Genomic DNA, 24,653 nt, shown 5'->3' with positions numbered 1-24,653 from the left:
TGTTGGTTGGAGGTCCTGCATAGAAAAGAAGTTTTGTTTGAACCTGTGCATAAAAATGTTGGCATATTGGGGTGCAAATTTGGTCCCCATGGCTGTTCCATGTGTCTGGACGAAGAACTGGTTGTCAAAGGTGAAGACGTTATGATGAGGATAAAGCAGATGAGTTGTAGGATGGTGTTCGGAGATTGGCAGTTCTTGATGCTGAGTACTGAGGCTGTTTCCGTGATGCCATCATTGTGGGGGATGCTGGTGTAGAGTGCTAAATCATCCATTGATGAGGAATGTTCCCGCTTTGACTGGTCCATGGGTGCTGAGTTTCTGTAAGAAATCCGTAGTGTCGCGACAGAAGCTGGAGATCCCCCGTACAATAGGTTTCACGATGCCTTCCACATTGCCGGAGAGATTCTCACACAGGGTCCATTGCCCGACATGATGGGACATCCTGGTGTGTTGGCTTTGTGTACCTTTGGAAGGCAGTAGAAGTCGCCTACACGAGAAGTACGTGGGATGAGGGCATGTAGGGAACTCTGAAGGACTAGATCCAAAGTCCTGATCAATATGTTCAATTTACGGGTGTATTCTTTGGTCGAATCAGCTAGTAGTTGCCTGTAGTGTTCCTGGTTGTTCAGCTGTTGGTACACTTCCTTGCAGTAGTCTGTTCTATTCTGATTGATAATGGCTCCTCCTTTATCGGCTGATTTGATTACAATATTGTGATTGGTTTTGAGAGCCTGGATGGCATTGCTTTGTGAATGGGTGATGTTTTGCTCTACCTTGTGGGTATGGCTGATGAATCTAGCATTTATATATTTCCTGACGGTTTGAGTATACATGTCAAGCCCAGGGCAGCGGCCCTCCGGTGGGGTCCAAGTTGACACCTTCTTTGGTCGCTCCTCTACAGACCCCTGCGATGACTGTTCCAGTTCATTAGTGGGCTCATTGGGATCACTGCCGGCACCTTGAAAGAATTCCCGGAGTCTCATTCATCTGATGAACTCCTCCGTGTCAGGTGACCACCATTGCACTACACACACACAGGCACTCCTATACACACACATACACACATATACACAGACACACACACCCCCACACTGACACAGGCATCCTCTCAGAGACTTAGACCACTCTACACTCATGCACACACATATACATTCTCACTCACAGCCCCCCACTTGCCTGTCCTCGGATGCTGCCTGAATTGCTGTGCTCTTCCAGCACCACTGATCCAGAATCTGGTTTCCAGCCTCTGCAGTCATTGTTTTTACCTTCAACATATTGTCTAGCTATCACCCATTGTTACAGCTAACCTGAGAATGCAACTTTTAAAAAAAGGTTTTGTGATTTACACATGAAAGAAGTGAAACTATCATAGTATTCAAACAGATGAAAGACTCAACAGACAATCTAGGTATTTTTCAATGTATAATTTCAGTTACATCACACTGTAAATTTTTGCTATAAATTCTATGTCTTAGGATTGAGTCTTCCACTATCACCTGATGAAGGACCGATGCTCCGAAAGCTAGTGTGCTTCCAGTTGGTCACTAACCTGGTGCTGTGTGACCTTTAACTTTGTTCACCCCAGTCCAACACCAGCATTTCCAAATTATAACAATCTTGTGCACCTCTGTCAAAGCTCCCCTCAGTCTCCACTGTTCCAAAGAGAACTAGCCCAGCTTCTCGAATTTAAACTTAAGGATAAAGTCTTTCATCTCTAGAACCATTCTTGCAAATCTCCTCTGCAATCTCAAGGCCCCTCAGTTTCTTCAAAGAATGGTGATCACTTATGGAAGCTACATTCCAGTTGTGACACTTGAACTGGAGCAGGGGTAGGCCATTCTGCCTATTATGGCTGCCCTGACACTCAATAAGATAGTGACTAATTCAACTGCAACTCAAATTCACATTCCTACTTACCAATGATAATATTTCATTCTATCATTTAGAGAGAATCTACCTACCTACATACCTCTGCCTTAAAAATATTCATGGACACTACTTCAAATTCAATTATTCTGCTATAACTACTTTATCAGAGTTCTAAAGACTGATGACCCTCTGAAAAAAATGTCTAATCTCTATTTTAAATGAGTGACCAATGCATGACACTGTAATCTTTTGCTATAAATTCTGTGTCTTACGGTCCTGCTTCACAACCACCTGATGAAGAAGCAGCGCTTCGAAAGCAAGTGCCTCCAAATAAATCGGTAAGACTATAGCCTGGTGTTTTGGGATTTTTAACTATATTTATGACAACCAAGTTTTCACATGCTTTGCTCACCACTCTCTGTTTAGCCTGCTTACATCAAGATTCAATGCATATGCACTCCCAGATCTGTTATTCAGACTTTTATTTTTAAGATTCCCTACAGTGTGGAAACAGGCCCTTTGGCCCAACAAGTCCACACCAACCCTCTGAAGAGTAACCCACCCAGAACCATTTCCCTCTGACTAATGCACCTAACACTATGGGCAATTTAGCACAGACAATTCACCTGACCTGCATATCTTTGGCTATGGGAGGAAACTGGAGCACGCAAAGACCTGCATATCTTTGGCTATGGGAGGAAACTGGAGCACGCAAAGGAAACCCATGCAGACACGGGGAGAATGTGCAAACTCCACACGGACAGTTAGCCAAGGCTGGAATCGAAGCCGGATCCCTGGCTCTGTGAGGCAGCAGTGCTAACCACTGAGCCACCATGCTGCCCCAATATACCCTGTATTCTGCTCAAAATTATGCCATTACATTTACATTTTCTCTCCATATCTGTTCTGCCAAGTGTGTCAACTCATACTTAGAGTCATACAGCATGGAAACAGGCCCTTCGATTCAACCAGTCCATTCCGAACATAATCCTGGTCCATATCCCCTTCTTATTCATGTACTTATCCAAATGTTTTTTAAATGTTGTAATTGTACCCACATTCACCACTTCCTCAGGACGTTCATTCTACAGGTGAAGCACCCTCTGTAAAGTACTGTATTTGTCACTCATGTAGTTTTTAAATCTCTCTCCTCTCACCTTAAAAATGTGCCTCCAAGTCTTAAAATCCCCCATCCGACGGAAAAGACAACTACCATTAACACTCTATTAAATTTCATTTGCCACTTGGCTAGTCATTAACTCGTCTATGTTCTATTGCAGTTAGATTGTATAATTGTTACCGCTTTGATCGCTTCTCCAAGTTTTGCGTCAGTGGCAAATTTTTACATTTCCCACTACGCAAAACTTGGAGAAGCGATCAAAGCGTTAACGATTATACAAACTAACTGCAATAGGACAGAGACGGGTTAATGGCTAGCCAAGTGGCAAATGAAATTTAATAGAGTGTTAATGGTAGTTGTCTTTTCCGTAGGATGGGGGATTTCAAGACTTGGAGGCACATTTTTAAGGTGAGAGGAGAGAGATTTATAAACTACATGAGTGACAGTTGAGTTACTGATCTTTGGGGAGCACCACTATCATCAAGTCTGAGAAATACTGAAAATAATTTTCTATCCAAGGTGACACTGGCCTTCCTATTTCACAAGTCTAAATTTTGTTGGTATTTTTGAATGGTACCTTTTCAAGTGTTTCTTAAAATCCTCTCCATTCCTTTCCCTTCATCAAATTTACCCGTTATTTCATCTGAAAGTTGAATTGAAATGGTCAGTGATGATCTGTATTTTACTAATCTAGCTGGCTTTCCTTAATTAAGTCAAACCTCACCAAGTTCTTTTTACTTTTTTCAATAAATGTAATTGTGAAACAAGCTATACCTTCAGTCACTTACTGCAAGCTGCTGTTTAGGTCACCATTGGTGAATCTGTAGAAACAAAATAAATATTAAGTAGAATGGGGAATAACCCATTATTAGAGAATGAGACCAAAGCAAGTGCGTTGGAATGGAGAGTATTAAATGAATACAGCAGATCAAGACATACAAATCAACTTTTGAAGCCTATAAACTTTTGAAAGATGGCTTAAGAATAGAGTTTAAAATGTCAGTGATCATGATTTTAAAATATAAGAAACAAACATAATCTGATAATTCATTTCAAATTAAGTGTGGTGGGGTTTACTGAATGAACTAACAATACAAAGATACAACACAACATTTGTGTAAACATTTGTAGCTTGGGTGCTGGTTATCATGGTTGTGGGTAGGTTCACCTCTACAGAGTCTTCATCAAAAATGGATAGCCCTGCAACTTCATCCGCAGATGCCTAATAGACAAACAACTCGACCAAGACATGCCACGACTTAACACACTAGCCACTCTACCTCATATAAAAAACATCTCAGAACTGACAGCCAGCCTTCTTCGACCACTGGGATTCATGATAACCCATAAACCGACAAGACACACTCAGACACTTACCAGGACAAAAGACCCGATACCCATCACGTGCAAGATTAAAGTAATTTACGAGATTCCATGAAAAGGCTGCACAAAACACAATGTAGGACAGATAACAGATAACAAGCAATCCACATCCGCGAACAGCAATTAGCCACTAAACGCCATGACCAGCTGTTCCTAGTAGCCATACATACAGATGACAGGGACCACAAATTCGACTTGGACAATATAACAATCATGGGACAAGCTAAACAGAAGACAGCCAGAGAATTTCAAGAAGCTTGGCACTCATCCACAGATTCCACCAACAAGCACATTGACCTGGACCCAATATACCAGCTAGGAGAAAGTGGGGACTGCAGATGCTGGAGATCAGAGCTGAAAAATGTGTTGCTGGAAAAGTGCAACAGGTCAGGCAGCATCAATTCCTGAAGAAGGGCTTATGCTCGAAACGTCGATTTGCCTGCTCCTTTGATGCTGCCTGACCTGCTGCCCTTTTCCAGCAACACATTTTTCAGCCCAATATACCAGCCACTACAATGAATAACTGGAACCAACAACCGAAAGCAGCAGAAATAGAACAAAATAAATTCTAGAAGACACGGTACAGCAGCGTTTCACAGAAGCCTGCAAAGTGCTGAAGATGTCACCGAGATGGGACAAAACCTCTGCAAATCAACTTCCCAGCCCAGAGAACATACCCACAACTAATACAACAAAACACAACACAATGCAACCTAACTCAACCACCGTCAAAGCGTTTTAGAACCATCAAATTCATTGTCAGCAGCATCTGATGCACAGTTGATAAACTTCATTCAGAGTTACTTTGGCTGTGATGTCACTGTGAACTCCAGCAACAGAAATTTCACGTGCCATTCACAATATAGGTCTAAACAATACCCAGGCAAAAACCACTACCTGATGAACAACCATCTATTATTTGTCTTCAGGTCTCTTAGAACTTTTCCACTTTCTCAACAGAATTCCATATTTTGAACAATCAATCTATAGATCTCGTTTGCCCTTAGCTTCAGTGTGGACTGATTGTGTGAAAGTGCCCAACTCCGAATCTGTTTGTTGAGCCTCAATAAAGACGACTTAACAAACATTTCTCAGCTACTTTATTCACCTCTCCACCTCTCTGCAGTGTTTACATTCAATCTCATAACTGGAGTTAAGATTATAATTTGACCCACAGGTTTTCTTCTGTAAGCCCCTTCCTTGGACACATTCCTACTTCAACAAGGCCTTTTAATACATACCCACAAATTTCAACATTCTGAATGAAGGTGTCACACTTTGTCACAATGGAAACACTTTGACCTTTGATTCTCAATTTCACCCTGAGCACCTTAATTTAAAGTTTGAGGAAACATTGCTGGGTCGTTCCCAATTGCCCCTTCTTTGCCCTGGCTACATGCCTTCCTTTTATTTTCCTTTTACCCTTTTCGGTTTTATGGAGTGGGAGACCATAAGATAGGGGAGCAGAATTAGGCCATTCAGCCCATCAAGTCTGCTCCGCCATTTGATAATGGCTGACATGACAGCAGGAAAATAGTCTAGATTTAACGATCACCTCATAAGAGTCAGCTAGCTCACTGCCTGCTTAGTTGCAGCAACCTACCAGTATTCAATGTAAACTCTAAGTACTGGCAGTAGTGGATTTTTCAATTCACCTGACTGGATAACTTCCATCGGAATTTCATTGCCTTGAGAACTTTACCTTTTAATATCGATAGACCACAGTCAAATATTCCTTGGCTTTACTCTTTCAAATTGAATTTGGATCTGCTCAATGTGTTTCCTTAAGTTTCAAAACTTCAACATGTACGCTTCAGGAACTTAAATAGACCAAGAATAACATAATTTTTCAAAACTGTGTAATTATCCATTGAAAAACAAAAGGATGAGCTCTATCTGTTCATCTGCTCTGCTTGGTCAGTATCCAAGTTTACCTTCAGCCACTGAGTACTTTTTCCAAACAGTATAAGGAATGCCTCCACATCTCTTTTCTGAAATTTAGATAGGAATTGTACAAATTTAAACTTTCCCTTATTGGGCTTTAGGTTATGTTTAAGCTTTTCTCATTAGAATCTTCCTCGGCATCTGAAGTCTCTTTTCTCAATGGCACCAGTTTAAACTGACAGTCACTCCCTTTCCTTTTAACCCCTTTGCAATTCTAATTCAAGCCTCTCTCTTGTTTTCTTTGTGTCCTCTTTCTAAAGTTAAAATTCATGCCTTTTCACTTCCATTTACATCATTTCCTTCGAACAGTACCTGGTCTTTCTTCCATTTCCATAAGTCCTAAATGCTGTGGCAATATTTCAATCATCTCTGCCTTCTTGGCTTCATGTGACACTGGCACCAGTACTGAGGAAGAAGGGACCTGTTTTGATGGGACAGTCTTCATCTGAACCATGCTGGGACTAGTGTCCTAGTGAATCGCATAACCAGGGCTGTGGACAGGGCTTTAAACTAGATTGGGCATGCATGGTTCAGTTATAGGGGAAACTAGAAAACCTGAATTAAAAGAGGAGGGAGGAGTGCAGAACTCAGGAGAGGTTATTAAAATCTCCAGCAAAGACACAAAAAATGACAGAGTGTATGGAAAACCATAGCAGGTCAGGCAGCATCCCAGGAACAGGAGAATCAACATTTCGGGCTGAGGAGGTAAGGGTTTCCTTATTGTAAGAAATGAAATTAAATCAATACTAAGAAAAGAAGTAGGGTCAGATGATGTATAATCCATGTGGGTAGAATTGAGGAACTGCAAAGGGAAAAAAATAAACATAGTTGAAGTTATGTATAGGCCTCCAAACAGTCGTCAGGAGCTGGACTGCAAGATATAATAGGGGATAGAAAACATGTATAGGAAAGGCAAAGTTACAGTGATCATAGTGGATTCCAACATGCAGGTTGCCTGGGAAAATTAGGTTAGTAATGGATTGCAAGAAAAGAAATTTATGGAATGTTTACAAGATGGTTTTTTGAAGCAGCTTGTGGTGGAACCCCCTAGGGAACAGGCAATACAGGAGTTAGTATTGTGCAATGAGGCAGACTTGATAAAGAAGTTTAAGATGAAGGAAACCCGAGGAGGCAGTGATAATAATATGATTGAACTTACACTGTAATTTGAGAGGGTGAAGACAAAATCAGAGGTAACAGTGTTACAGCTGAAAAAAGGCAGAGGAAAATCGACGTTTCGAGCATAAGCACTTCATCAAGATTCCTGATGAAGGGCTTATACCTGAAACGTCAATTCTCTTGCTCCTCGGATGCTGCCTGACTGGCTGTGCCTTTCCAGCACCACAGTCTAGAGTCTGATCTCCAGCTTCTGCAATCCTCACTTTCTCCCTCCTGAATGGAAGAGGAGCCTAGCAAGAAAGACAGTGTAACAGCAATGGCAGGAGTTTCTGGGAGTAATTTGAGAGCCACAGCAGAGATTCATCCCAAGGAAAAAGCAGCATGGTACAGGGAGGATGAGGCAACCATGGCTGACTAGGCAAGTCAGGGATAGCATAAAAGCAAAAGAGAAAGCATATAATGTGGCGAACGACAGTGGGAAACCATAGGATTGAGAAGCTTAAAAAGACCAACAAAGGGTGGCAAAAAAAAGAAATATGGAGGAAGTAGATGAAATATGAGGATAAGCTAACCAATAATATAAAGAAAAACTATAAGAGTTTCTTCACATATATAAAGGTCAAATGAGATGCAAAAGTGGGCTTTGGGCCGCTGGAAAATGATGCTGGAGAGATAGTCTTGGGGTACAAGGAAAAGGCTGAGGAACTGAAAAGTTATTTGGTGTCAGTCTTCATGATGGAAGGCACGAGCAATATCCCAAAAATTCAAGAGAGTGAGGGATGGAGCTCAGTATGGTGGCCATCACCAAGGCGAAAATGCTAGAAAAACTGAATGGCCTGAAAGTGGACAAATCACCTCGGCTAGATGAACTACATACCAGAGTTCTAAAGGAGATAGCTGAAGAGAGAATGGAGCTGTTCGTGGTGATCTTCCAGAAATCGCTAGAATCATGGAGAGTCCCAGAGGACTGGATATTTGCTAACATGTCACCCTTTTTAAAAAAGGGGTTAAAGGCAAAAGAAGGAAAATTACAGACCGATCAGCTGAACCTCAGTCATGGGTAAGATCTTGGAAGGCATTGTGAAGGGTGAGATTTCTGAATACTCGGAGGTGTGTGGTAAAATAGGGCAAAGTCAGCATGGTTTCATCAAGGGGAGGTCATGCCTGACAAATTTGCTGGAATTCTTTCAGGAAGTAACAAACAGGTTAGACCAAGGAGAGCTAATGATTGTTATCTACCTGGACTTCAAGAAGGCCTTTGACAAGGTGCCACACAGCAGACGACTGAGTAAGATATGGGTCCATGGTGTTAGAGACAAAGTGCATGCATGGATAGAAGCTTGGCTATCTGGCAGGAAGCAGAGAGTTGGGATAAAAGGGTTATTCTCAGGATGGAAGCCAGTGACAAGTGGTGTTCTTCAAGGCTCAGTGTTGGGACCACAACTTTTCACTGCATGCATGAACGACCTAGATAAAGGAACTGAGAGCACTCTGGCTACGTTTGCAGACAATACAAAGACAGGTGGAGGGAAAGGCAGCATTGAGGAGGCAGGAAGACTGCAGAAAGATTAAGACAGGTTAGAAGAGTGGGCAAAGAAATGGCAGATGGAGTACACCATGGGAAAGTGTGAGGTCATGCATTTTGGTAGGAAGATTTGAGGCTTGGACTATTTTCTAAATGGGGAGAAAGTTCAGAAGTCTTAAATGCAAAGAGACTTGGGAGTTCTAGTCCAGGATTTTCTCAAGGTAAACTTGCAGGTTGAGTCAGTAGTTAGAAAGGCAAATGCAATGATGGCACTTATTTTGAGACGACTTGCATATAAAAGCAGGGATGCAGTTCTGAGGCTCTATAAGGCTGTTGTCAGGTTTAGAGTATTGTGCGCAGTTTTGGGCCCCATATCTCAGGAAGGATGTACTGGCCCTACAGCATGTTCAAAGGATGTTCACAGAAATTGCCCCAGGAATACAAAGCTTTACATTTGAGGAATGTTTCAGGACTCTGTGTCTATACTTGATCGAGTTTAGAAGGATGAAGGGGAATCTAATTGAAATATACAGAATACAGAATGGCCTGGACAGAGTTGTTGGGCAGATGTTTTCATTGGTAGGAGAGGCTAGGACCAGAGGGCACAGCGCCAGAGTAAAAGGGAAGACCGTTGAGAAACTTCTTCAGCCAGAGAGTGGTGAATCTATGGAATTCACTACCACAGAGGGCTGTGGAGACTGAGTCATTGAGTATATTTAAGATGGAGACAGACAGGTTCTTGAGTATCAAAGGGATCAAGAATTACAGGAGAAAGCAGTAGAATGGGATTGAGAAACTTATCAGCCATGATTGAATGGCGAAGCAGACTCAATGGGCTGAATGGCCTAATTTCTGTCTTATGTCGTAGTCTTATGCAGGAAATCTCAACTTTCCTTTCTTTGCCAATTAACTAAATCTTGCAAACAATTCAGGGATACCTCTTCTAATATTTAACAAATAACATTTTAATTTTATAATAAGAGAAAGCTGGTCCCATTACAAGTACTCAGCATCCAACTTCATGTTATCTGCATCCAATGCCCACACTAAGGCCCAAACTTTCTTATTACTCTGACTGGTAATTAACTTTCCCACCACATAAACTGTACAAGTGTAAATGTTCATTTTACCAAAATGCTCAAGGTGTTTACCCTTACTATTGTACCTACAACAAGAGACTGCCACTGGGTTGCTTCAAAAAGCTAAACAATAGTTTATTAAAAATGCAAATTATTCAAACAAGTGGCAAAACTGGTGATCAACAATCATACTGTTTTGAATTAAATGGTATATCCTTAATCCCAAAACACATTCATACCAGAAAAGACAGGACAAGACAACTCTGCACAGATATTATGGATAAAATAAAGGGAAATAAATAACAACATGGGTAAAAATTTAGAAGTATAGAATGGCTTGACAGTAAATTTCAAGACCAGACCAAGAAAAGTGAAGAATTGTAAACCCTTGTGAAAGTCAATGGGATTTATTGACTGACTGCACGTCACCTTAAATTCTGAAGGATTGGCTGAGAAATCTGTAGGATCCATCGTGATCACATTTGATGTATAATTAAATACGTTCATGGGTCGTGACCATTTATGGTCAGTGCCTAGTTGCCCTTGAGAAGATGGTGGTGAGCTGCCTTCTTGAAATGCTGCAATCCATGTGCTGCAGGTACATACACGGTGCCATGAGGGAGGAATTCCAGGATTTTGATTCAGCAACAATGAAGGAATGTAAATATCTTTCCAATTCAGGATGGTGCATGGCTTGTAGGAGAACTTGTGGATGGGAGTGTTCTGCTGTATCTGCTGCCCTTGTTCTTCTAGACAGAAGTGATGTGGGTTTGGAAGGTGCTGCCTGATGATTTTGGAGTGCTTGTTCAGAGATCCATGAAGGTGGCAGGACAAATCAATAGTGTAGTTAAGACACTTGCTTTGATCTGTCGTGGTATAGATGAGAAGAGCAGGGAGGTCATGTTGGAGCTGGACAGAACATTGGTTAGGCCACAGTTGGAGCACTATGTGCACTTCTGCACGTGGTGGGGTTCCCATCTATCTGCATATCCCATGTATATTCCCACTGGCCTTCTAAATGGCAGAGGTCAGAGGACTGAAAGGTGCTTTCTGAAGGATCTTTGGTGAATTTCTGCAGTGCATCTGGCAGATCATACACACTGTTGCTCCTAAGCATCGGGGTGGAGGAAGTGGTTGTTTGTGGATATGACTCTAATCAAGTGGACTATTTTGTCCTGGATAATGTCAAACCTCTTGATTTGATTTGTGCAGTTCCAAAAGCAAGTGGAGAGTATTCCACTATACCTCTCACTGTGCAGTGTAGATGGGGCTAGGCTTTGTGGAGTCAGGATGAGGGTTACACACTGCAGTATTCCAAACCTCTGACTTGCTCTTGCAACCACTATACTTCTGTGAAACGTCCAACTGGAGTTTCTTGTCAATGGTAAGTCCTAGGATGGCGATAGTGGGAATTGAGTAATGACAAAGCCATTGAATGGCAAGGATGGTGGTTAGATTGTCTTTTGTTGAAGATGGTCATTGCCTGGTGCAAATGTTACTTACCAACTGTCAGCCCAGGCCTGGAAATCTTCCAGGTATTGCTACATTTGAATATGGACTGCTTCAGTATCTGAGGTGTTGCGAATAGTGCTGTACATTCTACAATCATTCCTACAACTGACCTTAAGGTGGGGAGAAAGTAATTGAAGCAGCTGAAAGTGATTGGCATGGGACACTACCATGAGGAACTCCTGCAGAGATGATGTTCTGGAGCTGAGATGTCTGACCTCCAACAACCCACAACCATCTTCTTTTTAGCCAGGAATGACTCCAACCAGTAGGGTCTTTTCCCTGATTCCTATAGGATGCAGTCTTGCTCAGGCTCCTTGATACCACACTTGGTCGAGGGTGGACTTGATTTCAAGGGCTCTCATGATTACCTCATCTCCAGAATTCAGCTCTTTTGGTCACGTTTGAAACAAGGCTGTAATGAGGTCAAGAGCTGAGTGGCCCTGGCAGAACCCAAACTGGGCATCACTGAGCAGGTTATTGCTGAGCAGGTGCTGCTTGATAGCAGTGTTAGTGATACCACTTCACTGATGATCAAGAGCAGAGTGATGGCGTCATAATAGGCTGGGTTGAATTTGACCTGCATTTTGGACTTTTGTAATGCATACTGAATTTAGTATATTGCATAGGATGTAATATACTAAATTGTGCATGTGTAAAAGTTCGCGGTGGGGAGAGATCAGGAGAGTCTTTTTTTTGTGGGGCAGGAAGTGAAGGGCAGGGACGAATGGGATTGTAACTGGGATCCTGCAGAGAAGCCTGGGGGAGGTGGGGAAAGAGCCAGATGCTGGGGAGCTGCAGTGGGTGGAAAAGAAAGCCACTGGGGAAAAAGAGAGCTAGGTTGAGTGTGGAGGGTGTGGAAAGGAGAGAGAAGGGAAGGTGGCCACCTGATAACTAGGCTCAACATGTCACCACGCCCCCATGCAAAACTCTGTCTTCTGGTCTGCATTTCTTTCTTAATCTAGGGGCTTTCCTGTCCCACATTCAGCGTCCCTCTCTTATTGCTAAGCCCAGTCAAAATTGCACATATCTATCTGCACACTACTTCATTGGCATTTGACATCACATGAATAACCTCAGTGCTTACAAATGTGAGTTCCCAAATTAGCATGCATGGGTAGTTTGTCTGTTTTTGATTTGTGGGGCATCGGATCACAGCATAATACTCATATTTAGCAAGTTACTTCTGAAATAAGTAAGTATTAGATGCATTGCTGGTTGTATTACAGATATAACTTGTGTGGCACTATCAAGGAAATGTCACCACAGCCCCAAAGGTCTAAAGGGCTCAGAGAAATAACTGATAGTGAATCTAACACCTCTCAGACAGATCGAGGTTGAGAATCTTGAACGCACGTGAAAATCTAAGCCAGTGTGGAATATGAACTGCTACCATCACTCTGCATGCAAATCAGGCACAACGGAGCCAAGAAAAGCTAACAAATATAGTTGGGCCCTAAATACGCAAATGAAAAATGTAAACTGTCTTTCACTAACCAAAAACAATTGGAATGATCTCTTTACAAATATAAAGAAGAGAGTTTCATCCGCTTTTAATCGCAGCAATACCTTTATAATATTCAAACGTCAGTGAAGAGTCACCATTATTTCCGTGTTAAAGCTTTCTCCTCAACACGTTTGATGTTAACTAGTTTCCTTTTGGCAAATTTGCCAGCATTCACATAATGCCAATGGATCACAATCTTAAGCCAATGTCTCTCTCACCCCCCCTCCCTCTCTGAGATCCTTATAATAAGCAGAAAATTCAGCCCACTTGTTAATTGCAATAGTAATTGTCAGAGAAGGCTAAAGGGGCCTGAACCCAGTAATAAACCAAGTAACCTTCAACCCAGAAATCCAGGGCAGCACGGTAGCTCAGTGATTATCACTGCACCAGCGACCCAAGTTCAATTTCACCCTCAGGCAATTGTCTGTGTGGAGTTTGCACATTCTCTCCATGTCTGTTCACTTTCCTCTGGGTGCTCCAAAGAAATGCAGGTTAGGTGGCTTGCTCATGCTAAATTGCCCATAGTGTTTAGGTGGATTAATCATGGGAAATGCAAGGTTACAGGGTTAGGGTCTGGGTGGGATGCTCTTCGGAGGGTCGGCATGAACTCGATGGGCCAAAGGCTTGCTTCCACACTGTAGATTCTATGATTCTAAATGGTTGCTGCATCATTAAATGATGCTGCTGGACAGTGGATGCATATGCACAGTGTGTGTAGGAGCTAATTTGAAGATAGTATGCTAATCAATGAGGCCCAAAGTAAGGCTAAGGAATTTGATAATGCTACAAGCTTCAGGTTTGCAGCTGACCAGAATCATTTCAAAAAGTCATAATGCTCCGTAACCTAGCTGGGGTAAACAATTACTAACATGAGTATATCTACAAGAAGCAGGGGTAGGCCATGATAGGCCCTATTAGCCTTCCGTGACGATTGATATAATGGTGGCTGATCTGATTGCAATCTTAAATCCACATTTCTGCTTACCCATGATAACATTTAATTCTCAATCCACTTTAATGCCTTAAAAATATGCAAAGACTCTGTTTCCATCACCTCTTCAGGAACAGAGTTCCAAAACTCTCTACCTTGAGAAGAAGCTTCTTCTCCTCTTATTTACAACAGTAACCCCGAATTCTCCAATAAGAGGTCTGCAGTATTATTGTTTTTGACTGTATTGTATCTAACTAACATCCATTCAACAGAACAGTTAACCTGATCTTACCAGATGTTTGGTTCATCCCCTTCATTATTGTGTGGAGATTCTCCTTTGATATATTTGAATGTGAATTTGCAATATTGGTGACAACATTCGGCACCAAAAGCGTCTGCCATGAACTTCCTCCTGAGAATCATTTAACGGATTTTTGTATCATGTAATTAAGTTGAATTCCTTTCACCATTGCAATTTTAGTCACGTCAGGAAAGTCATCAATGCCATGTATAGCACAGTCAGTGAAACACTGTCTATAAAACAAAAAGGAAAGAGGCAGATTATCAACCGCACACACCGACCACAACCAAAGGCATACCCAGAGTGACTCCAATAATCCACCACATCTTTGCACTCTCAGAATTCTGTCTGATATGAGAAGCAAATCATATAAAATTGGGTCAGAATTAGAAGACTTCAGTCTCTCAGTTCAAGAAGTAAATGTGGAAACATAGACAGAAAGAAACCCAATATATGTATATGTGGGGTAGATATTAGGTCCCAAATAGAGCAATTACTTCAATACATGAGGTCACTCTCTAACCTGGAAACATAATATGGGGCATTCTGGACCCATGACTAATCTAGAACAGCAATGAGGTAATGCCAACTTGAGGAAACTTTTGGAGAAAGACAATGAAGAGACCCTTCTGACCAGAAAACATTTGGAGTTAGGAATTCAGGACAACCCAAGGGTAGGTCTGTGGTTTATCACCATAATCAGGAAGGGAATGGTGTCAGTGAATCTGGATTGCCGGATTTACACGATCCTTTAGAGCTCTTTAATTTCTTCATATATAGGCAGTCAGATGCTGATGGTGTGAGATAATCTGTTCTGTTCAACCGTGAGGGCATCACTTCTGAACCTGGGATGGGTTCAACACAGATTATCCGCAGCCATTTGACTTCTCTAATTTCATATTGTTACAGACCAAACCAGACCCCCTCAAAGATTAAGACCCTAACTTTCTCTTATTTTAAAAGGTAGATGTGAAGCATGTGCTCCAGATGTGTTGCAACTGTTCAAACTACTCAACATTAAGCAAAACACAATTTATTCACATTCTACAGTTAAAATACAAACATAAGAAAGAAGAATTTAGAATAACTTAACTATTGGAAAACTTAACCGAATAATAGATACACTGAACATTACTAATTGACTATTGCATTATAGTAACATGCCATAAACTCACCCCTTGGCAAAAATGCAAATTCAGACGCAGGTTCTTACATGCAGCTTTCCAATCCCGGAAGAAAAAACATCAAGAAAAATTTCAGTGGAAGTAGCAACTAGGAATCATTCACTGAAGCTTACAATTTTTCTGAGACCCCAGACAGCTTTTGACTGCTGAACAAAAATCAAAGCCCAGAAATTCTGATTTGAGAGAACTAGCCACACCTACTCAGACTGTTAAAAGAAAACCAAGGTCTCACAAGTTGTTTACTCCAGTGGTTCTGCTAGACTGCCTTTACAACCACTCTTCAAAAACAAAAAGGACAAAATAACTTTTAAAGTGAAAGCATTGTTATCATAGGAAGATTAAAATTGTCCATCTGCACCATTCTCTGTTTGCTTGGAGCTTCTCTGTTCTCAGGGTTTCTACATCCTGCTGTCAGGACACCTGGACACAAAGCCCATCGGAGTCTTCGATAAAAAAATAGGAAAAGCAGTAGACTATTTGACCCCATAAGTTGCTCTGCCATTCAACAGTATCTGACATCTGGCCGATCTAACATTCGTCATTCCCACTTTCTTGCCATTTCCCTCAATTCTTGATTCTATCTATCACAGTCTTCAATACAAAACTCTATTCCTCCCTCATATCTCCCTGTGGCAAGGAGCTCTAGAGACTTTCAATACTCAGAAGAAATGCCTTCTCAACTCAATCTTAAATTGTAACCCCTTTATCCTGAGACAATAATCCTTAAACAGCACCTTCCAAATCTACGACTATTTCCATCCAGAAAGACCAGGGTAGCGTACATATGAACAAAACCATCTGCAAGTTCCCCTCAGTACACTCACCATCCTAACTTGAAAATATGTCCTCATTCATTCACTGTTGCTGGATCAAAATTCCGGATTTCCGTCTCTAACAGTATTGTGTTTACCCACTGAAGTAGAAGAAGGCAGCTCACCACTGCCTTCTCAAGAGCAACTAGGGATGGACAATAAATGCTGACTAGTCAATGACTCTCACATTCCATGGGAGAATAAAAAACAACTACATCCTCTGGTCCTAGACTCGTCCATGAGGGGAAATATCTTCTCAGCATTTACCTTGTCAAGCCAGATTGTGTTGCCTTCAAAGTGTAAAAACAAATCAGTTTGGCTCTGATCAAACATCCCAATTTCAAACTCTCACCAAAATATCTGTTTCTAATGGATAGAGTGCGTGCACGTGGTTGGGTGACCCCAGTAGAGAGGGAGGAATTGGAAAGCTATTTTTGTACTTACCAGCAGAGACCCAGGAAAAACAAGGAGATGAAAAGGATCAGCAACATTCTGGAAATCCACTCTCCCTATTCCAAACCAGGACTGGGGAATTAAAACGCTGAGCGATAGGAAAACAACAGTAAACCAGAAAGAAAAGAAAAGGAACAATCATTCTACTGGATTCTACTTTAACGAAGCTTGAACTTTTCAACCAGAGGGTGAATGATTGGTTTGTCTCAGAAACAAAAATAAAATTAATAATGGTAAACAGCATTCTGTCATCAGTTACCAGGAAGTTCAAAGCCAGACAGTGTTTGAGCTTCTGAGATGAACACAGAGCGCTCGAGAAACTCAGTACGTCTGGCTGATCTGCGTGCAAAGAGTTAACATCTCGAGTCCAAAATGATTCTGTCATAAGTGGGCCGGCTGAGAAAAAGTGAAAGTACATTTAGCTGCAGGCCGACTGATGCCTTGTGGCTCGCAGGGAATGAATGGCTGCCTGAGTGCCCTTTAAACATAGAGCCAAGACTTGTCATTCCGGAATGTACTATGCAGATTCAAGATAGCTTGTCTGCAGGCCCACCCCCACACCTTCAGATTCGCCAACCCATTTGGTGGTCCCATTCCTCCTCCAGAACTGCTATGCTGACTCTGGCCAGACTGAGGCTCCACTACGACACATTACAGTCAGACACCACCACTAACATTGATCCCCCAGAGAAACTCACTAAGCAGAGGGAAATGATGTCGAAAATTGCTCGGGTATACCCCGCCCACACACACACAGAAAGCAACACACAAAAACAGAAATTGCTGGAGAAACTCAGCATGGCTGTGGAGCGAAAACATATTTTGAGTGACCCTTCCTCAGAACTGACAACATCTAGGAAAAGGTGGTATTCAAGCTGGGGGAGGTGGGAGGGACAAATGGAGTGACTGAGTAGGTGCTCGGAGAGAGATATTGAAGAGCAGGCAGACAAAGTGATTGTTGTGAATAAACCAGGGTGCAATAAAACCAGGGAAGAGGAGATGCTAGACAAATGATAATCAGGGTTCGAGTGGGTGAAAATCGCTCTGCTATGCTGAAAACAAACTGAAACTGGGACAAGACAAATCTGATTTGACCAACTATCTTCCAGTTGTTCTACTTTCACTTTCAGCAAAGTAACAAAAGGTATCATCAATAATGCTCTTGTAGAATATTTACACAGCAATAACTTGCTCACTGATGCTTATTTTTGAATTCAGCCAAGGTTACTAATCTCAATGCTGTCTTCGATTCAATATGGACAAAGTCTGGTGTGGTGTGAAAAACCCCAGGGTTTGTGTGAAGATTGGTTAAATACCCTTTCATAAACAGAGCAGGCGACTACTTCAGCATGAATGCCAAGTGTCAGAGTGATGGTGAACAAATGAACCCTTTCTTGTGTACTGATGAGGTACCATCCCTGCAGAGTGAGCATACTAGTGTCTGCAAGTGGGACGAGCAATTAAATTCCTTGCCATGCACAGAACAGGGAAGGGGTAATCCTCAGTGTGGCTGAGTTGATGAAATTCCCCCTGGATTGATAATCCAATCCTTTTCTACTAATCCACATTTCCAGTGATTCTCCATTGTGAGCATTAGAACTAGAGATGTACAGCATGGAAACAGACCCGTTGGTCCAATCTAACCATACCAACAAGACATCTTAAATTAATCTAGTCCCATTTACCAGCATTTTGCCTATATCCCTCTAAATCCTTCCTATTCATAAAACCATCCAGAAATCTATTAAACATTGTAATTGTCCCAGCCTCCTCCACTTCCTCTAGCAGTTCATTCAATACAAGTGCCACCATGTGCATGAAAACATTTCCCCTTAGGTCCCTTTTGTATCTTCCCCCTCGCACCTTAAACCTATGCTGTTTAGATTTGGACTCCCTTACCCTGGGGAAAAGTCCTTGGCTATTCACCCTCTCCATGCCCCTTGTGATTTTACGAACCTCCGACGCTGCAGGGAAAATTGCCCCAGGCTATTCAGCCTCTCCTTATAGCTCAAACCCTCTAATCCTGGTAACAAATTTGTAAATCTTTTCTGTAAATCTTTCAAGTTTCACAACATCCCTGCTTTTGCAGGGAGACCAGAACTGTATGCAGTATTCCAATAGTGGCCTAACCAATGTGCTATACAGCCACAACAAGATCTTCTAACTTCTATACTCAATGCACTGACCAATAAAGGCAACATACCAAACACCTTCTTCACTATCCTATCTACTTGGGACTCTACTATACACATGCACTCCAAGGTCTCTTTGTTCAACAACACTAAGTACATACGTCCTGCTCTGATTTGAGTTTGCAAAATGCAGCACCTCACATTTATTTAAATTAAACTCCATCTGCCACACTTCAGCTCATCGGGATCTTGATCAGATGGGCCATTGTACTCGGAGGTAAACTTCTTCGTTGTCTACTACACCTCCAACTTTGGTGTCATCTACAAACTTACTAACCATGTTCAGATCCAAATAATTTAGATAAATTACAAAAAGCAGTGTGCCCAGCACTGATCTTTATAGCACATTGCTGATCACAGACATCCAATCTGAAAGGCAACCCTCTACCACCACCATCTGTATTCTACCTTCAAGCCAGTTCTGTACCCTAATGGGTAGTCCTCCTATGTGATATAACCTTACTAACCAGTCTACCATGAGGAACTGTGTTGAATGTCTTATTGATGTCCATATCATTCAATCTTCTTTGTTACTTTTCCAAAACAACACAATCAAATTAGTGAGACACAATTTCCTATGCACAAAACCATGTTGACTATCCCTAATCAGTCCTTGCCTTTCCAAATACATGTAAATCATGTTCCTCAGCATTCCATCCAACAACTTGCCCAGCACTGATGTCAAGCTCACCAGTCTATAGTTTTTCTGACCACCTTTCTTAATATTTCTAGTAAAATTGAGGTCAGGAAATGAGTAATCCTAGCTGAATCCAAACTGAATGTTGGTGAGAAGGTTATTGTCAAGCAAGTGCTGTGAGATAGCACAGTTGATGACCTTTTCCATCACTTTATTAATGATTGAAGGTTAAGGATCAGTGTTCTGGCTAGCAAGTGCTTTATGTCTCCAGAACACAGCAGTGCTTCTCCAGATATGGTTAGATAGATGAGAACGGAACAAAACGAGTACAATTGTATCCAGCTGCAGAGTAGCAGAACGATCTTGGAGGAAGATGCTGCGAACAAGTTCACTAAAGCTTGTATTGAGGTCGAGAAAGATGAGAACCTATAGTTAATGGTGAGACAGAACTGTTACAGCACAGAAGGCTTCTCCAGCCCATTGTGTCCACTCTGACTCAAGCCTCAATCTGTTCTAATCACATTTTCCAGCACTTAGGCCATAGCGTTGCATGCTATGTCATTTCAAGTGAATTTAAATACTTATCGAATTTTTTTGAGGGCTCTCGCCCCAATCATTTTTTGTGTTGAATTTCAGGTACCCAGCGCCATAAGGTTCAAACCTTGTTTCAAATTTTCTCGAGACTTCCTGTTCCTTATTTTAAAACCGTGCTTCTGATTATTGACACCTCTATTAATGAGAAAAGTTTCTCCTGACGATCTGATCTATGTCATTTATAATTTTATACACATCAATCATGTGCCTCCTCAGTCTTCTCTGTTCTAATGTAGTCCTCCTGCATAGCTGAATCACTCCAGTCCAGGAACATGCCAGTCAATCTCCTCTGCACCTTTTTGAGTGCAAATTACAACCTTCCAAAAGTGTGGCAACAATTACTGTGTACAGCAGTCCAGTTTGGGCCTAAATAATATTATACTGTACACAGCTCCATTATATAACCACCTTGCTCTTGAATTCAAAGCTTTGATTATTAAAGGCAGATATCCCATGCATCATCTTAACACCCAAGACTAATACCAGTCCTTCACAATACTAAAGTGTTCAAACGTAATTTTCACAGCCACTAACGCAGTCATTAATGGTTTTGTAAAAAGGCCGTTTAATTACTGTAGCAGAGGCGGAAACCTGAGTACTTCAGACACAATCCAGGGTAAGATGGACACAGGTGTGGGAAGTTGCAACACATTCAAGCATTTTGGAGAGCACAGAAAGGTTGGAGTCAGGTTGTAGTTTTCAGGGGCAGAAGAATTAATGGTTTTTTTGCAGGACAGGAGAGACGACAATGTCAATTTTTGCAGGAAAGGGGACAGATTTAAAAGAGAAAACAGTGGTCAAGATGTAAGCTAACACAGGGAAAGAATGTTTTACGAACAGAATCAGAGAGGAATACAGATGTACAGCACAGAAACAGACCCTTCGGTCCAACCCATCCCATGCTGACCAGATATCCCAACCCAAACTAGTCCCACCTGCCAGCACCCAGTACATATCCCTCCAAACCATTCCTATTTATATACCCATCCAAATGCAATTGTACTCGCCTCCACCACTTCCTCTGGCAGTTCATTCCGTACACATACCACTCTCTGTACGAATAAGGTGTCCCTGAGGTCTCTTTTATATCTTTCCTCTCTCACCCTAAACTTATGCCATCTAGTGCTGGACTCCCCGACCCCAGGGAAAAGACTTTGTCTATTTATCCTATCCATGCCACTCATTATTTTGTAAACCTCTATAAGGTCACCCCTCAGCCTCCGACGCTCCAGGGAAAACAGCCCCAACCCGTTCAGCTTCTCCCTATAGCTCAAATCCTCCAACCTTGCCAACATCTTTGTAAATCTTTTCTGAACCCTTTCAAGTTTCACAACATCTTTCCGATAGGAAGGAGACCAGAATCCACGCAATATTCCAACAGTGGCCTCACCAAATCCTGTACAGCTACAACATGACCTCCCAATTCCTTTACTCAATACTCTGGTTTCACAACATCTTTCCGATAGGAAGGAGACCAGAATCCACGCAATATTCCAACAGTGGCCTAACCAATGTCCTGTACAGCCGTAAAATGACCTCCCAATTCCTTTACTCAATACTCTGACCAATAAAAGAAAACATACCTAACGCCTTCTTCACTATCCTATCTACCTGCGACTCTCCTTTCAAGGAGCTATGAGCCTGCACTCCAAGGTCTCTTTGTTCAGCAACACTCCCCAGGACCTTACCATTAAGTGTACAAGTCCTGCTAAGATTTGCTTTCCCAAAATGCAGCACCTTGCACTTATCTGAGTTAAACTCCATCTGCCACTTCTCAGCCCAATGGCCCATCTGATCAAGATCCTGTTGTAATCTGAGGTAACCTTCTTCGCTATCCACTACACCTCCAATTTTGGTGTCATCTGCAAACTTACTAATTATGCCTCTTATGCTCACATCCAAACCATTTATATAAATGGCGAAAAGTAATGGACCCTGCACCAATCCTTGTGGCACTCCATTGGTCACAGGCCTCCAGTCTGAAAAACAACCCTCCACCACCACCCACTATCTTCGACCTTTGAGCCAGTTCTGTATCCAAATGGTTAGTTTTCCCTGTATTTCATGAGATCTAACCTTGCCAACCAGTCTCTCATGGGAACCTTGTCGAACACCTTAGTGAAGTCCATATAGATCATATCTACCACACTGCCCTCATCAGTCCTCTTTGTTACTTCTTCAACAAACTCACTCAATTTTGTGAGATATGATTTCCCATGCACAAAGCCATGCTGACTATCCTTAATCAGCCCTTGCCTTTCCAAATACATGTACATCCTGTTCCTCAGGATTCCCTCCAACAACTTGCCCACCACCGACATCAGGCTCCCTGGTCTATAGTTCACTGGCTTCTCCTTACCACCTTTCTTAAACAGTGGCACCACCTTAGCCAACCTCCAGTCTTCCAGCACCTACCGATGATACAAATATTTCAATAAGAGGGCCAGCAATCACTTCCCTCGTTTCCCACAGAGTTCTAGGGTACACCTGATCAGGTCCTGGAGATTTATCCACGTTTATGCATTTCAAGGCATCCAGCACTTCCTCCTCTGTAATCTGGACAATTTGCAAGATGTCACCATCTATTTCCCAACATTCTAAATCTTCCATGTCCTTTTCTACAGTAAATAATGATGCAAAATACTTGTTTAGTATCTCCCCCATCTCCTTTGGCTCCACACAAAGGCTGCCTTGCTGATGTTTGAGGGGCCCTATTCTCTCCCTAGTTACTCTTTTGTCCGAAATGTATTTGTAAAAACCCTTTGGATTCTCCTTAACTCTATTTGCCAAAGCTATCTCATGTCCCCTTTTCGCCCTCCTGATTTCCCACTTAAGTATATACCTATTGACTTTATACTCTTCTAAGGATTCACTCGATCTATCCTGTCTTTACCTGACATATGCTTCCTTCTTTTTCTTAACCAAACCCTCAATTTCTCTAGTCATCCAGCATTCCCCACACCTACAGCCTTTCCTTTCACCTTAACAGGAATATACTTTCTTTGGACTCTTGTTATTTCATTTCTGAAGGCTTCCCATTTTCCAGGCATCCCTTTACATGAGAACATTTACCCTCAATCAGTTTTTGAAAGTTCTTGCCAAATACCATCAAAATTGGCCTTTCTCCAATTCAGAATTTCAACTTTTAGATCTGGTCTATCCATTTCCATTACTATCTTAAAACTAATAGAATTATGGTCACTGGCCCCAAAGTGCTCCCCACTGACCCCTCAGTCACCTGCCCTACCATATTTCCCAAGAGTAGGTCAAGTTTTGCAACTTCTCACGTAGGTATATCCACATACTGAATCAGATTTTTTTCTTTTCCACACTTAATTTCCTCTCCATCTAAACCCTTAACACTATGGCAATCCCAGTCTAAGTTTGGAAAGTTAAAATCCCTGACCATAACCACCCTATTATTCTTACAGATAACTGAGATCTCCATAAGACCATAGGACATAGGAGTGGAAGTAAGGCCATTCGGCCCATCGAATCCACTCTGCCATTCAATCATGGCTGATGGGCATTTCAACTCCACTTACCCACATTCTCCCCGTAGCCCTTAATTCCTTGTGACATCATGAATTTATCAATCTCTGCCTTGAAGACATTTAGCATCCCGGCCTCCACTGCACTCTGCGGCAATGAATTCCACAGGCCCACTACTCTCTAGCTGAAGAAATGTCTCCGCATTTCTGTTCTGAATTTACCCCCTCTAATTCTAAGGCTGTGTCCATGGGTCCTAGTCTCCTCATATAACGGAAACAATTTCCTAGCGTCCACCCTTTCCAAGCCATGTATTATCTTGTAAGTTTCTATTAGATCTCTCCTCAATCTTCTAAACACCAATGAATACAATCCCAGGATCCTCAGCCGTTCCTCGTATGTTAAACCTACCATTCCAGGGATCATCCTTGTGAATCTCCGTTCCTCATATGTTAGACCTGTCATTCCAGGGATCATCCGTGTGAATCTCCGCTGGACACGTTCCAGTGCCAGTATGTCCTTCCTGAGGTGTGGGGACCAAAGCTGGACACAGTACTCCAAATGGGGCCTAACCAGAGCTTTATAAAGTCTCAGTAGCACAACGGTGCTTTTATATTCCAACCCTCTTGAGATAAATGACAACATTGCATTTGCTTTCTTAATCACGGATTCAACCTGCATGTTTACCTTTAGAGAATCCTCGACTAGCACTCCCAGATCCCTTTGTACTTTGGCTTTATGAATTTTCTCACCGTTTAGAAAGTAGTCCATGCTTGTATTCTTTTTTCCAAAGTGCAAGACCTCGCATTTGCTCACATTGAATTCCATCAGCCATTTCCTGGACCACTCTCACAACCTGTCTAGATCCTTCTGTAGCCTCCCCACTTCCTCAGTACTACCTGCCTGTCCACCTAACTTCATATCATCGGCAAACTTCGCTAGAATGCCCCCAGTCCCTTCATCCAGATCATTAATATATAAAGTGAACAGCTGCGGCCCCAACAC

General features: G+C 42.0%; 1 long non-coding RNA gene across 6 annotated transcripts in view; it reads right to left on the bottom strand.

Moving 5' to 3' along the window:
• LOC122541309 overlaps window positions 1–24,653 on the bottom strand; it is a 68,842-nt gene that overhangs the window by 37,878 nt on the left and 6,311 nt on the right. For 4 of the 6 annotated variants that reach the window (XR_006309561.1, XR_006309560.1, XR_006309562.1 and 1 more), the window contains exons 3-5: window positions 16,728–16,824; window positions 14,279–14,520; window positions 3,764–3,810 (exon numbers count right to left, since the gene is read on the bottom strand). This is a non-coding gene — a long non-coding RNA (uncharacterized LOC122541309). Of the gene's footprint in view, window positions 1–3,763; window positions 3,811–14,278; window positions 14,521–15,462; window positions 15,658–16,727; window positions 16,825–24,653 lie in introns of those variants that run through there. The other 2 variants (XR_006309565.1, XR_006309563.1) reach the window with 2 other exon arrangements.

The sequence above is a fragment of the Chiloscyllium plagiosum genome, chromosome 37 (genome assembly GCF_004010195.1).
Source record: "Chiloscyllium plagiosum isolate BGI_BamShark_2017 chromosome 37, ASM401019v2, whole genome shotgun sequence".
NCBI lineage: Eukaryota > Metazoa > Chordata > Chondrichthyes > Orectolobiformes > Hemiscylliidae > Chiloscyllium > Chiloscyllium plagiosum.
The sequence above is the reverse complement of the archived record's forward strand: the minus strand, read 5'-3'. Positions and strand labels throughout refer to the sequence as shown.